This window comes from Dermochelys coriacea, chromosome 11 (genome assembly GCF_009764565.3).
Source record: "Dermochelys coriacea isolate rDerCor1 chromosome 11, rDerCor1.pri.v4, whole genome shotgun sequence".
NCBI lineage: Eukaryota > Metazoa > Chordata > Testudines > Dermochelyidae > Dermochelys > Dermochelys coriacea.
In genome coordinates, this window is record NC_050078.2 from 14,466,498 (window position 1) to 14,481,522 (window position 15,025).

The 15,025-nt window shown below is 37.1% G+C and overlaps 1 long non-coding RNA gene across 1 annotated transcript in view; it reads right to left on the bottom strand.

Annotated features, from left to right (window-relative positions):
* Nucleotides 1–1,855: 1,855 nt before the first annotated feature.
* Nucleotides 1,856–15,025, bottom strand: part of LOC122458058 — a 120,037-nt gene continuing 106,867 nt past the window's right edge. The window contains exons 3-4 of the long non-coding RNA XR_006277886.1: nt 5,497–5,621; nt 1,856–3,117 (exon numbers count right to left, since the gene is read on the bottom strand). This is a non-coding gene — a long non-coding RNA (uncharacterized LOC122458058). The remainder of the gene's footprint in view (nt 3,118–5,496; nt 5,622–15,025) is intronic.

Below are 15,025 nucleotides of genomic sequence, written 5' to 3' on the forward strand. Positions count from 1 at the left end.
GACTGGGAATGGATGAGTCATTACACAAAGTAAAACTATTTCCCCATGGTATTTCTCCCTCCCACCCCACCCCCCACTGTTCCTCTGATATTCTTGTTAACTGCTGGAATTAGCCTACCTTGCTTGTTACCATGAAATGTTTTCCTCCTTTCCCCCCCCTGCTGCTGGTGATGACTTATCTTAAGTGATCACTCTCCTTACAGTGTGTATGATAAACCCATTGTTTCATGTTCTCTGTGTGTGTGTATATAAATCTCTCCTCTGTTTTTTCCACCAAATGCATCTGATGAAGTGAGCTGTAGCTCACGAAAGCTTATGCTCTAATAAATTTGTTAGTCTCTAAGGTGCCACAAGTACTCCTTTTCTTTTTGCGAATACATACTAACACGGCTGCTACTCTGAAACCTATGATTCTATGAACGTTTACAAGAAGAGGGATGCAATACTACTCGGATTCATCAGATGGTGCTATTACAGATACTCTTTCAACTTCCGTTTAACTGAATGTATAGGCAGTTAGATCTTTGGAGAAATGTTTTTTATTTGTTGAGATGCAGTTCATTCCACGTGTAAAGTTCACCAGCTTGCTGAGTCTCTCTTTGCTTAAAAGTATTTCTTAGGTTACAGGTTGTCCATACAAATAGAAACATTATATAGTATCAAAAACATTACTCCCATCTTCTTATCAGTGTTGCACAAGACAGGATTTATCCAATATCACTAACGAGCATACTTAAAGGGAAAAAGATAGAACACAATATGAACAAATAGGATGAAAGCCTTGTAAAAATGAACAAACAATCAAGGATTTTACAGAGATTGTAGTTTGAGATTAAGATTAAAGATTAAGATTAAACTCTGAGATTAAGTTTTTAATACCCTTAATTTACCTTGATTATGACTTTGAAAAAAAAATTCACAGCTCTAAATGCCTCTTTGACTTTCACTAATTTACAGTATTTCCCAGTAACATAGCACTTTATTTCAGTCAGAAAAACTCAGTGCAACCTTCTTTAACAGGTAAGGACTTTGCAACAACTATCCACGATTCCAAAGCCTGGAGATCAGCTTACCGTAAAAGTACTGTTACATGGGGCTACACTCTTTAGGCGGTTTGAAGGGTTGCAGAATGTGGCTGCATGCTTATTAAGCAGTGTCTCATGCAGGGAGAACATTACACCACTGTTCTGCAGACTGCAATGGCTTCTAATTAGTTTCCAAGTGAAATTTAAGGTATTAGTTTTGACAAAAAGCCTTCAATAGGACCTGACAAACTGAGACACTGCTCCTCTCCTCTGTGAGGTCCCCCTCACAGTTATAATCCATCAGGCACTTTACCTGGGTCCTGAACCTGTAATTTCAATGGCTGGAGCTCCAGAGCAGATGTTTTCCATGAAGAGTCTGGAATTCACTCCTCCCTAGGTTCAAAAGTGCCTGGAATTATTAATGGATAGGGCGGGCTTATCTGTTCTCTTGGGTTTTTAGTGACGTGACAGGTTCAGAGGGAGTGGGTTACTTAGAGTTTTGCTGGATGTTACTTTAGTCTGGGTTTGTTGCACATTGATTTCTATGCTTGGTTTTTATGTACTTGAAATCATTTGTAAAAGCACCTAGAACTTTTGGGGAAAGCACTTTAAAGAAATAAAGTCTAAATGGAAACCAAAAGAAAGCTGGGGAAGGACGAAAACCAAATTGGGCTTGAAGAAGACACCAAAGTTTCCCTTCACTGCAAATTTTGTCCTTCTTTGAGAGAGTCTTCTTCCCAGGCAAGGCTCCCACCTGCCCCAAACATACTTTCAGACTAAACCTTCCCAGGCCAATTTCATCTCTCACCCCTGGAGATAATCTTCTTCCCAGCCCTCCAGGATGGACTCTTGTCTCCCCCACATTTCTGAGCCCTTGATCTTCTTGCCAAGTGAAGCAGCACAACCCAGACCACCCCAGCAGACAGCTGCTGGTATCACCCAGCTGTACAATGCACCACTACCTGATGCTCTGCCTCTGACTCATTGTGATGTCTAGGCCCCTCTAACTGTGGGGGTCTGGATCCTAAGGATCTTGTCCTAACACAGCCCTAAACATTCTCCTTGGTTTCTCTTTTCCCCCACTATATTTTTAGTGAGGGCTAAAGCCTAGTGCTTCACCAGCTGATGTCATCCCACATATGCTCTCCACATCCGTTGTTGTTAGCCAGAGTCGGGCAGATATGATATCGATTGATTTAGATATGCTTTAGGCAACTACAAATTATTGGGCTCAATACAGGAGTATCTGGATGAAATTCTATTGCCTATGTTCTCCAGGAGATCAGTCTAGATGATCTAATGTCCGTTTTGGCATTAAAATCTGTGGATACAGCAAAAAAATACACATACTAATATTCACTCAGCACTTGTTTTCCTTTTGGTCGCGCTAGTATCCCTGAGTAATCTGATCGGTCATAACCTGAGCTAGAACCCAGCTCCCTTTTCGAACTCTCAGCAAGCAGTTCACAATCAAGCCATAGAGTAAACGAAAGTTGAAGAGAGTTTAAAAAAAAAACCAACACCAAATCTGCAGGATAAATCAAAATAATGAATAAAGCTGAGGAAATGGTAATTTGTTCATGGAATAAGCATGAGCAGAAAAACAAGTTAAATTAGTCAGACCATTTATTCATTGTGAATGAGTCACTCCGCTCCATTGTTAGCGGCCTCCCCCACAGACAACTGGACCTAATATACACTGGTATGGGGAGGGTTGAATTAATGTATAGAAAACATCTTCCTCCTTCCCGAGAAAAAAGGTCCTGTGTCCCTGTCATCTTCACTTCTGGGCATGGGGTCCCTCTTGCCAGACTCAGCATTCATTTGCAGGTAATGAAGTTCATTGCTCAGATAGGCCAAATTTTGATGAAAAATCAGGAAAAATGGCCAACACAATTTTCATGAATGTTTTTTTTCTTTTGGGCTTTGATCAGCTCTAAAACAAAGGTTCTCATTTCCCCATCCCCATTTTCTGACCAGCTCTTGTTGCCATCTGATGTCTGCTTGATGGCTTATAGGAAATGACTTCATGGTCTAAATTCAGCATCCAGTGTCTACATCACAGCTGGAACTACACAACAAGCTGCTGAGGCTGCAAAGAAGAGAGGCCATGGTCTGAACAGGGATATACACTCACTGAACCAATCAACCTAAGAGGGAGTGCTTCCAAATCAGGGTTAAAATCTTTGGCAGGGATTTGTGGGGAAACCTTCCAGGCTGCTGCCTGTGGGTATGTCTACACTTCAAGGTGGGGATGAAATTCCCAACTTTAGGAGACATATCTGCACTAGCTCTGACTGAGTCAGCTCACTAAAAACAGAATGTAACTGCCCTGGCTGCAGGTGGTGCTAGCTACCCTGAATATGTACTTGTCGGAGACACTAGGCACCATACTTGACACTTGGCATTACTTGCACTGCAATGGCTGCACTCCATTTTTGGTGAGCTAGCTTGATCAGAGCTGGCATGGGTATGTCTCCTCAAACTGGGAATTACATCAAGCTTGAAGTGTAGACCTACCCCATGACATAGCTGTTCTGTGAATAAACAGAGCATTGCATTCTTCTGGGTGGTAAAGCAATCAGACAGGCTGGAACCTGTGAGAGAAATGTTCTCATGTTCTAAGATCTCTAATGGTCATGATATGCCTGTTCCACACTAGAGGTCTCACACATGTATCCTACATGGAATCCCCATTGCCATACTTATTTGTCCTTATTTTAATATTATTGTTACTCAAATTCTTAATCCACACCAAGAGTCACATATATAACATGACTTTGCAAGTTAAACTTCTTAAGAAGGTTAATGTGTGAGGAACAATTTCCAAGATCTTCTTTAGCTCATAATAAACAACAACAATAATTCTGCAATGAAGTCTTTCAGCTTAATTTCTTTCACACAAAGCAAATAATTTCTAACAATCCCCAACTATCTATAAACTGCTGCTAAAGCTACACGGGTAGCTTTTGCTCATCATACAACCAATTAATTCAAGTCATACAGTTGGAAATGTGTGTTTCCTGGACTAAACTATACTGAAAACAAGTAGCACGATTTTTAAATTAGTGTTGTTATGATCTCTCAAATAGTATTTCTTACAGAAAGGGTGGGACTGAACTGCAAAATTCAGATCTAGATCTGGATTCTGAACTCCTGAAAATTAAAGAGTATTTGGATCTGGGGTTTTCTTGCTGTTCTTTATTACACAGGGGGAAAAATATAGAAAGAGGCTGTCCACTGGATTGGATGACTTAAAGAATAGTTAATAAGATAATGGAACTGTTTGCTTCTTGGTTGTTGGTTTGAATCTATCCCAGGTCTGTCATGTTACTATATGATGACTGTTCTGTGGCTCATGTGAAATTCACAGTATACATGGTGTTCTGCCTCCAATTCTTAGCAGACAGGTTTCCAGGTTACAAAAACCACAACCATATTAGGCACCAGCAAAATCGTCAGAGAGGCCTAAGAGTGAATGGGACTGGAGACAGTAATTCCCATTCGCCCCTGGGCTTAACTCCTTCAGACTCCCTTATGCCCTGCAGGGAGAGTTGCAATACTATTGCTAGTGTTAAATCTGTTTTGGGAGTAAACAGACAATGTCCTTCCCTCTATGTTTGTTAATCTGGCAATGTTCACGAGTAGTAAATGTACTTGCAAATTTTTTTCTTTCTTTCTTTAAATACAAAAGTAGTTGGTTAGGATTGACAGCTCATGTTTCAGATTTATTCACTTCTTAAGATAAGAAGAGAATTCAGAATATTTTGTAAAAAGAAAATGGGAAAAATGTTATAATAACTTTCATGAAAAAATATTTCAGTTTTCTAGCCAGCTATCTTGGTATCAAATAGAGTCATATGCAATATATATGTATTCTGTACAAATCTGCATTCTTCTCCACTCTTAGCGGAAGGGTAGGTTATGCACTGTGCTTATGACCTGGTTTCTCAGTTTTGAAGATCTGAGTTTAAATCTAGAGCAAAAGTGAAAATGAGTTTGATGGCCTTAGCTTATTTCTAGTGGACATTTGTCATTACTAAACCTCCAAACAATTTGTCACACACACTTCAGGAGAACTACAGTATAGGAATGTTAAAGATGTTGAAAGTCAAGAGAGAGGATTGGTTGTATAGAGAAGCCAGAATCATGCCTAGCTTTAACCAGAGATGGACCCACACCAAATCCTACATCCTAAATGCTCCTGAACTTGGGAGACACTTGGATCCAGATCCATGTCTGAATTTTGTGGCTAAGACTTCTTTCTAGTATAAACCAGTACTGTCAGTCCCTCCAAAAATCCATTTGGTAAATTATAACTGCTCCCACATAAGTTCTGTTCAAATTTTACAAAAAGTCCCACATGAAGTTATCAGTCTTTCTGGTTGACCCAGCCCTTTGACAATTTCAGTGATGAGGAATTTACCAGGTGCACTGAGCTGGTGTGTCCCTTATGTGGTGCTGAACATACCTGGTACAGATTCTCAATACTCCTTTGAAGTTAGTGGAATATCCATTTCTGGGGGTCTAGCTGTTATCCATACTGCCATTCAGGTGAGCTTGGTGGGTTTCCATCTTGGTTTCTAGGCTTTGAATCTATGGAGGAAAAGGAAGTAGGAAAATGGTTAAAATAGACAATTGTCTTCTCCCTATCTCTTTCTTTCCTTCTTTTTTAAACTCTAATATTAGAATAAGTTGCATGCACAGAGAAAATATAGTCATAATACATGACAATGCAGCAAAATCCCTGCCTATATCAATTATTGTGGTACCATATATTTTTATTTTATTCCATTGGGAAAATACAGTATTAGAGTAAGAAATCAGTTGGATAACAAAGCCACATGGAAAACATTCAATGCATGAAGACACTCCTTTTCAATGAACTGTATACAGAGTGATATGGAAAACCGTATGAAACTGAGGCAGTTTCCTAGTCTAATTGGTGGCATTGTGCTGCCAGATGAACTGCCTTTCTCATACAATCTACTCTAGACACCTAGTCACTCTCAGAAATAATTTCTTATACTTAAAGTTACGAAGAACATAGTTGTCACTGTTTACAGAATCACACTCTGGAGGTGAAGAAAAATATTTGACAGAAATAAACGTTAGTAGCTCAAAGCCTAGTGTCATGGTGGTCTGTAGAGAAAGGCATATTGCCAGACTTAAACTCAAGTAACTTATTCTCTGTTTAGTGCCATGAAAACTCCCCTACAATCAGAGGCGCCGACTTCCCCAGTTCCCCGGGGGACTCAACCCCTGCTCCCACTCCAGGCCCTGTCCCCACTCCACCCCGTTACACCTCTCCCCCCACCTCTTTCTGCCTCCACTCCTCTCCCCAGTGCCTCCGGAACATTGCTGAACAGTTGATTGTGGCAGGTGGGAGGCACTGAGAGGGAGAGGGAGGAGCTGATTGGCAGGGCACACCAGCCGGCAGGAGGGCTGGAGGCAGAGCTGATCCGCAGGGCTGCCGGTGGGTGCTGAGCACGCGCTATTTTTTCCATGGGTGCTCCGGCCCCAGAACACCCAGAGGGTCGGCGCTTATGTCTATAATGTTTGCTGAACAAAAACCTGGCTAACTTTATGCTATCGGGACATAAGAACTGTTTTTAAATCCAGAGATGAGATTGTTCTTAAACAGTTGACCTAATGAGTCTGAGATAAACAAGGCAAATATATGATAGTAAACAAGGTTGCTACATAATAGCACCGAACAGAGAGGCATGATCTACTATTCTGTGCACAGGCATAGGTTGCAGGATATTGGGCTCCCCTAGTGAGCCTTGCACGGATTCCCTCTGTGGCCTAGGCCCAGTTATTTCACTTCCCTGCCTCAGTTTCTTCATTCTTATAGCGTGGGGATAATACCTGATGCACAGGTATGTTGTGAAGAAGAGTTACTGTCTCTAAAATGCGAAATATTATTATTGACACAGAATTGCAGCTCCTTTTTAAGCTGGGAATGCTGAATACAAGCCCTCGTGGTATGAATGCATTAAGCTGTCTTGTGATCATATACGATAGAGGAAAACAAAGTATTTCCCTCATGCCAGCTGTTGTGAGAGTTCCACAGAAAAGTTATCCCTACTTGCACATCCGAATACATTTTAAATATCTAGATAGCAGAGCTAGGCAGCTAGATCTACCCGGCATCTAGGTTCTTAAACCATGCTCAGCACTGTGGTGACTGAACTCAATCAACCTATATAAAACAAAGGTGCTCTGCCTACATCATGACACTTCAAGAGGTTCTCCAGCACTTGACTGAGGGCATGATCCGGCTTCTTCAGTGAGCTGTCCTTATTCTCTTGCAATTAGTCCTTCTCAGATGCCAGAAGAGCCAAAAGCTACTGTACCATGCGGTTGTACCCCCCATTAAGCATTATTGGGACAAGCTCCTCCTTTGGAGAGCTATGAGGACTAACAGAAAGATTTTGGGACACATCTGAAAGGAACCCATTGTGAGTGGTTGAATGTGGGGTCAGAGTATAAAAACTTTTTATGTGGGCGCAATCTACATCAGACCTCCCTCTGCTCAACAGATTTCCCATCTATTACAAAAAGAAATAGGGATTGCCCTGAGCCAAAAAGTTCAGAACAGTTTGAGGGTGTTAGGATCTTGGGTGGGGGGTATGAAGCTGACATTTTGATTTAGTTATCCAAAAACAAACACACCAAAACTGAAATATTTTTATTTGGGAATGCTGCCATGGTGCCTCATGGGAATTATAGTTCAGTTGCCTTGAAAAACCCATTTTGATAGAGACAAAAGCAAATCACAATGTTTGGATCTGGATCAAAAATTTCCATAAATTCAAGGATGTCAGGATTCGAAGTTTCAGTTTGGGCAGATGAAACCCTCTTTCCCCTGAGGTGACATAACCAGGAAGGACTTCAGCAGCTCCCATAATGCTTTTAATATCTCTTCATACCTTTGCTTCTTTAACTTCATTGACCCCACACTTTCTTACTGTAACATTTCCATCGTTTTAACTTCTATGCCTGATATTTCTATGAATGGTAAGTTATACAGTAATAATTCATTCTATAGCATGGTATATCTGTTTCCATTAAGTATAGATATTCCAAACTTTGATGTACAGCTCCATATACATGTCATTTACTTTATTCTTACTATATTTCTAGGTTTGTGCCCCATATTATTAAAAATGATGGATAAAATTAATGTATTATGCAGGTAGCAAATTAAATCATCTTTGTAAAAGATGCTGTGTTTTATCTTAAAATAACCACAAATCCCAATGCAAATGGCATGCTTTCGTGTTCAGACATGTAGTCAAATGATTCTGTCTAAAAATGCACTATATCGTCTAGTTTTATAATTATACAGAAGCTCTATATAGTTTCAAAAAGCCATTTTGTTAATGGTAGCGAATAGCTTCTATAGCACATTTCGCAACTCGATACTGCTAAACTAAAAATTCTCATGAAACTCTGAAAAAAGTGCTTCCCATTATTTTGTCAATTTCATGAAGAGACACAAAGGTAAATGTTTTATTTTACTACACTTGAAGTGATGCATTCATAAATTTTGCTAGGACTGTTTAAACATATTTTCAATGAATACTTGTGATTTATTGATAAAAATATATTTATACATCTCGTGGTGCAAGATATAACTTCCAGATTGGAAACTGTATAGACTTCTGTATATTAAATATATTCATACTAGCTTTAATGATGATGTTGGCACTATTAACTTTTATACGATGTAGGAAAAATGTAAGGTTTATTTAAAGTGTGTTTCTTTTTATTAGTCTATTTAAACAGATTTCCTTAGAGCATTCTATATATATGCATATATGCTCTCTCTCTCTCTCTCTTTCTCTTTCTATTCATCTTAAGATATAATACCTACACCGTTCTGATTGCATATTACTTCATTTTTCGTGTTACTGTTTCAAACTCTCATCTGATCTGATGTTTCAGATCAACAGCGATAAAAGAAAAGTAAACATTCTTTGAAGGGTCAGATTTTGAAGAATAGGTGCCTGCCTCACAAACCTTCAAACATAGGTGAAAAAAAGGTAATTGTGCCCAATGGATGAAATTCATCCTGGTGTAGAGGGCCAGCTCAAGGCACTCCAAACTAATTAGGCTCTGTGTTTGGCTACGCTTTGCCCCTTGGGCATGGTGGAGGGGGTCTACATGTATGTGGGTGAGGGGATTATGAGATCATTGTTTACGTGGAGCCAATGACCATAATACACTATACAAGTGGGCTGTGGGTGTAGCAGGATTGCAGTACACCGCCATTCACTGACCTTTGCACTTCACCTGCATAAAGCCCAATTACTCAAATGATTCCATCTAAACATTTTTTTCTATCTTCTAGTTCTATTATTGCTCAGCCTAAATTCCGACAAAGTGAATTTCACTAAATACGAAGCTGTGTAAAAAGCAGCTTGTTTTCTAGGCATAAATATCTGTCTGTGCCTATTTTTCATGTACAACCTAGATGCCTGTTTTCAAAAATTTTACTTTTAACTTGCAAAGTAAATACCTATATGTTTATTTATCCTAGTTCTAAAAGTGGACATTTGCCAAAATATGATGGGACATAAAAGTCCCACATCAGATTTAAAATAATTTCATCTTTGTTTTACCCATGTTATACGCTGAATGCATAACAACATATTACTTATATGCATTATGGACCAAAGGACTGCATGTGGTACAGTACATCTAAGATGAATATATCTGAATAATTCAGTAAAAAGTTCAAACTATTCCAATATTAAGCTTCTAATTGAATACTATCCAATATTCAACATCTGACCACAGAAAGAAAAAATATGCTCTAGTATCCTGATGTATAGCTTTCAATCTTTATAGAGTTATAAAGAAAATTGATCATCATCAGCATAACATTCTAAAACATGTGAACAAGTTTTTACACAAAGTGTATTTGGATAAGAGCAAACATCTCACTGAGGATGTAAAAAGACATCCTCTCCTCCCCCAATCTGTATATCTTTGCATGTATGTAAAATGCATGTAGGATCTGTTTCCCAAGCCCAGAAATTCCCCTTTGCTCAGAGGTGGAGCTGGTGAACCTGAAAAAACAGCAACAACAGTCCTCACAGTACTGAGATTTCAAATTCTATTCTCTCCAGGTTCTTATACTATCATTGCGGTATATAAGCACTTAAAATGGTTAATATGTTCTAATTATGATTATAGTGGTAGTTCTTCCTATAGTTAGAATGATCCCATAATGACATATGCTTAGGGTTTTAAACATCCAAAAAGGACAAACTGCATGATTTTGGATCTGAAATTCATTTTCAGTGCTTTAATTACTTAATCTGAGACTAAAGGGTGTATTGGATATGCTCTTCTAAGAGTGATTGTACATTGGGTCACATGGGAATTTAGCTTGATGTGAACCAGGCCCAGTCAGGAGAGTATGGATGCAGGAAAAGAGGAGAAACAAGATATATTTTACTACAAGATTAACTGCAATCTTGAAATTGACTCTATATAACAAACCAATGAACACCATACATAATGTTACTGTGCAGTTAAAACAACATGGGCACAAAGATGAATGACCAAATTCTCTTCTGATGTAACTATTGACTTTGGTGGAGTTATGCCAGGAGGGAATTTGGCCTGTAGTCTCACATGCAATCTACTGGAGTTTCACACTGTGGAATGTATTAATAAAGATCTAACAAACCTTATATATGAAATATTTTAATTATATGAATTTATTGTTATACATATAGTGGATGGCATTCAGATACCACATAAGGATTACAGTCTAAAGTTCTTGAAACTTCCTTTGAAATTGTTTAAAAGGTACATCAAGAAGAATGTAGTGCTGATTTATGTTAAAACAAAAATGATATCAAATAGTCTAGAGTTAATGTTGCTAATTCCAAATTAAGCTTTCAGTTTTGTTTAAAGCATTACAAATACAAAGGTAAGACTTCACGCTTTGCACAATCTATTTTTTTCCATTGCTTTTTGACACAGTGTTCAAATGTCATTTTAGACTGCTGAAGAGCGAAAAGAAAATGTACTGATTATTTGCAGTAAGTTAATTTTCTTAGAGCAAATTGTAGGACTTTTACAAAAATAGGCAAAGTTACAGTTTAATGTTGGTGCAGGTTCAATAATCTGAATTTCATTAAAAACCTTATTTGGATTTAGTTCAAAAGTATATTATATTTTTAAACTTTTGGTTTTTGTTGGGAAAAAGTCATTAACAAACAAAGAAAAAGAAACTCTAACGACAATTCAAGACCAGTAGAAGAATTAATAACCTTTAAAAGAGTAAATACAGTTTTTTGCTCAATAAAACTACCAATTTAAAGCCGTAAAGTTAGCAATATGTGTACATTTCAAAATATATTTTAGTAAATCTCAACTCAGAAGTATTTCATCCTCATAACACAAAGGAAAATTTATTAATTTCAAATAATCAACAAACATTATACAAAGCCAATAAAATGTTAAGAATATTTAGGTTTCTTCAGCAGATTGTGATACTAAACTAATTTGTGAATGACCGTAAAGATAGATGATTTGTTAATTTGCAGATGTCTCTCCATTTTTCTCTCTGCATCTGTCTATTTGAGGAGATATACACTTACAAACTGTATGTGCATGCACAAAATATATCTATCTATTTTAGGCATTTCTTGATCACTCATCATCATAGTATCTAAGAGCTAAATATATGTATTAAACACATATGCCCACACACAAATGCCAAATATACATGCATATCTACTAGACATCCAATAAAATATGTACTGTAAAAAAGCAAATGTGATTTCAAAGATTTGAAGACAGCTATGATGACAGTATATATTACTGTTAAATTCATGAAGGCACATCTGCAAAACAGACTAGGGACATACCTGTAAATCTTTTCTAGGAAGTTGAAGGTAAATATTTTTTATTTGCCAGAAATATGTGAAAAAACTATCTATGATTTTACAGTTACTAGGATGATTTTTAAAAGAATACTACATTAGCTTTTTTTATTAACATATCTTGGGTATGCAGTATTGACTTTAGTTTAATGGGCTAAGTCATTGGTAATTTAAAACTGATCCTATTGATGTGAATATTCACAACATAGAGTAACCTTTCAAACAAAAACAAATTTGTTAGCTGATCTTTTCAATGATGTTTTGATTCTCTTTTGGCAATTAAAAAAAATAGATACTCGGTATCTATGTGCTTGTTTAATATCTTCCTTGCTGTTGTAGTTCATATTTAGAAGTAATGTAGAATTTAACCACATACGGAAAAAGTTTTAGCCCTATGTGTTTTATTATAGCAATATTCCCTCTTCAGTGCATTGTCCACCATAACAGGTCTTAACCATTCATAGCTAGACAGACAAGCGGAGAAGTATAAAAATGAAACAAGCTAAGTTTAGCAGAATTGTACATACCATAATCTCTTTACCATGGTCAAACAAGACTGGAATTCTCAAGATGATCTGTTATGGCACAAATCCATTCCAGAAGAGAGTTGATTTACAGCTTAGCACCATTCTCCACTCTTCACTGAGAGTAAGTTAAATGACCCAAGAATAACATTAATATGTACTATAACTAGATAGAATGGGGGTCTAAAGGGTGGTCTAAAGCATTAGTTTTCACCCAAGGAAATTCAAGCTCATATATTGCCCAGAAATACTAATAAGGGTCAAGTATCATTACTATTTTAAGAGGTCAACAATGTAATGAGTTATGGGGTATGATAGTGAAACAGTGCTGCTATCCTTCTGCCATCTATCAGTCTTGCTCATCTTTTTATGCAATAATATTTTGAATGAATCTTGAATATATTCATATTCATATCTTGCATTCTGTTTCAATGCTAACTTGGATTAAAAATATCTGTTGAATGTATCTTTGCTCATTTTGGTCCATCTGATTAAACTGATATAAGTCCCTTACCAAGTTTCCTTTCTTTTCTCCTTTTCATTAAAGAAACAGCATCAGAAAAAAAAGTTGGGAAAACTTAAGTTGCAGTTTAAAAATCACTTTAACAGGGACACTAACATATTTCCATGGAAACAAAATGATCTGACAAAACAGTAAATAGAAAAGTAAGATGTTGAAATTATTTTAAGACAGATGCCTTTTTAAACTGTATTAAGAACACCTATCACAGATCCTGAATCCAGCCAGTTCCTCACCCAGGAGGTATTTTATCTTCACAACATCTGGCACTGTCAAGGAGCTACAGTTATAGACCTTACCAGATGCAAACAGTCCATACATAAACGTACACTAACAAATCATACCACTAATAGCAGTACAACACAAGTGTTTCTTATACATCCATGAAGAAACTATTCCATGGCCCTGAGAAGGCTTTAAAAAAACAAACCCTAACCCAACTTTCCTGTAATTCTTAATACATGAAAATAACTAAGAGCTTTATTTTCAGTTTTCTATAGATGACTGACAGAAAGCTTTTTTCTTCTGGGTGAAAAACTCCTTGTCCCATAAATCTGTGTGGTTGACATATCTAGCTAAATTTGTATCCTTGCTCAAAGGGATCACTAGTTTTATTCTCTATGGATTGTTCACTCACTCTATTGTGGAAAGTGAATTGAGGCAGAGAAAAAAGTTTGATATTTGAAGGAAGGGTTATATTATATCATTCACACTGCTATATTGTCATTTTGCTTCCTTTATTAATTGGTTAAAACATAATACTATACCACATAAACCGGAGATATTTCTGAATATGTAATTCAGTCCTGACAAAGTACTAGCTGTCTTGAGCCCTATTCTCCTCTTACTCTTGATTTACGCCAGTGTAAATAACTGCATTGGTGTCAACATAAATCCAGTATAAGCAGGAGGAACACATGCACACAATATTATATTATAGGTGTTATCAAAGTTTCCCTTTGTTTCCTCCCCAATATAAGTGAATGATTTACCAAGTATCAAGAAGTCAGATCCTCAGCTGGTATAAATCCATGGATCAATGGAGCTACAATGATTTACACCAGATGAGCATGTGGTCCCTAAATGTTTCACTCAACCCACCACCTTAGTATTTTACTCATAGCAATAAATAGTTTATTGATATCAATGCACTAAGTAATATATATGACTTGCAAGAGGGGCTCAGTTTGTATTTCTGATACTGTTAAAATATTTATTAAACATTTTTAGCCTAATCAAATAGATTTGACTTCATACATTTTTTTAGGACAAAACAGCTGCCGGATTCCTTTTGTGATACTGTCACCATGATAAGATACCAAGAACTGCAGCGAGCCACTGTCCCTCGCACTTCCTTTTAAATATTTATTGCTCTTCTGGGTTAAAGAATAAGAAAATACTAACAGGATTGCATTTTCTATCCCTAAAACATGATTTCAAACTTAATTTTCTACAAACTGTGTGGTACTTCTTGGAACTTAAGCAATTTTACCCGCATGTGCTATGTTATGTTGGCTATGATGGTGGTGGTGCATGCTTGCCAGAGGGATTAGATATGGGTCAAATGCTTAACCATCTGGATTTTCCATGAGCTAAACCTAATTTTTGACACCTCTGTTTAGGCTAACTGGAAAACAAAGGGACTCCCATTCTGTTTTTCCTCTTGTTCTCTGTAAGCCTGTCCTAGTGTCAATTGGAACTACACTGCTTCCACCACCCTGTGGTAATTTTATGCCATGACATACATTCAGTTTAATGTGGCCTTCTTGCAACACACAGTAATATTTTATAAAGTTATTTGTCTTCTGTGATTAATTTCAACACCAAAGCATTAATTCTCATCACTCACTTTGATGCAAGTAAGATGTAGTAAATCTTTCATATAAGAAGTATTTTTTGAATACCTAACTCAAATGAAATACATTAAAGTACTTCTTTTAAAAACTTAATGGCATTGTTTTTACAATTGAGTTATTACTAAGATAGGCGACCTTTTAGAAACTATCTGAGTAATACACTGAACATGCCAGTTTTCAATACATAATA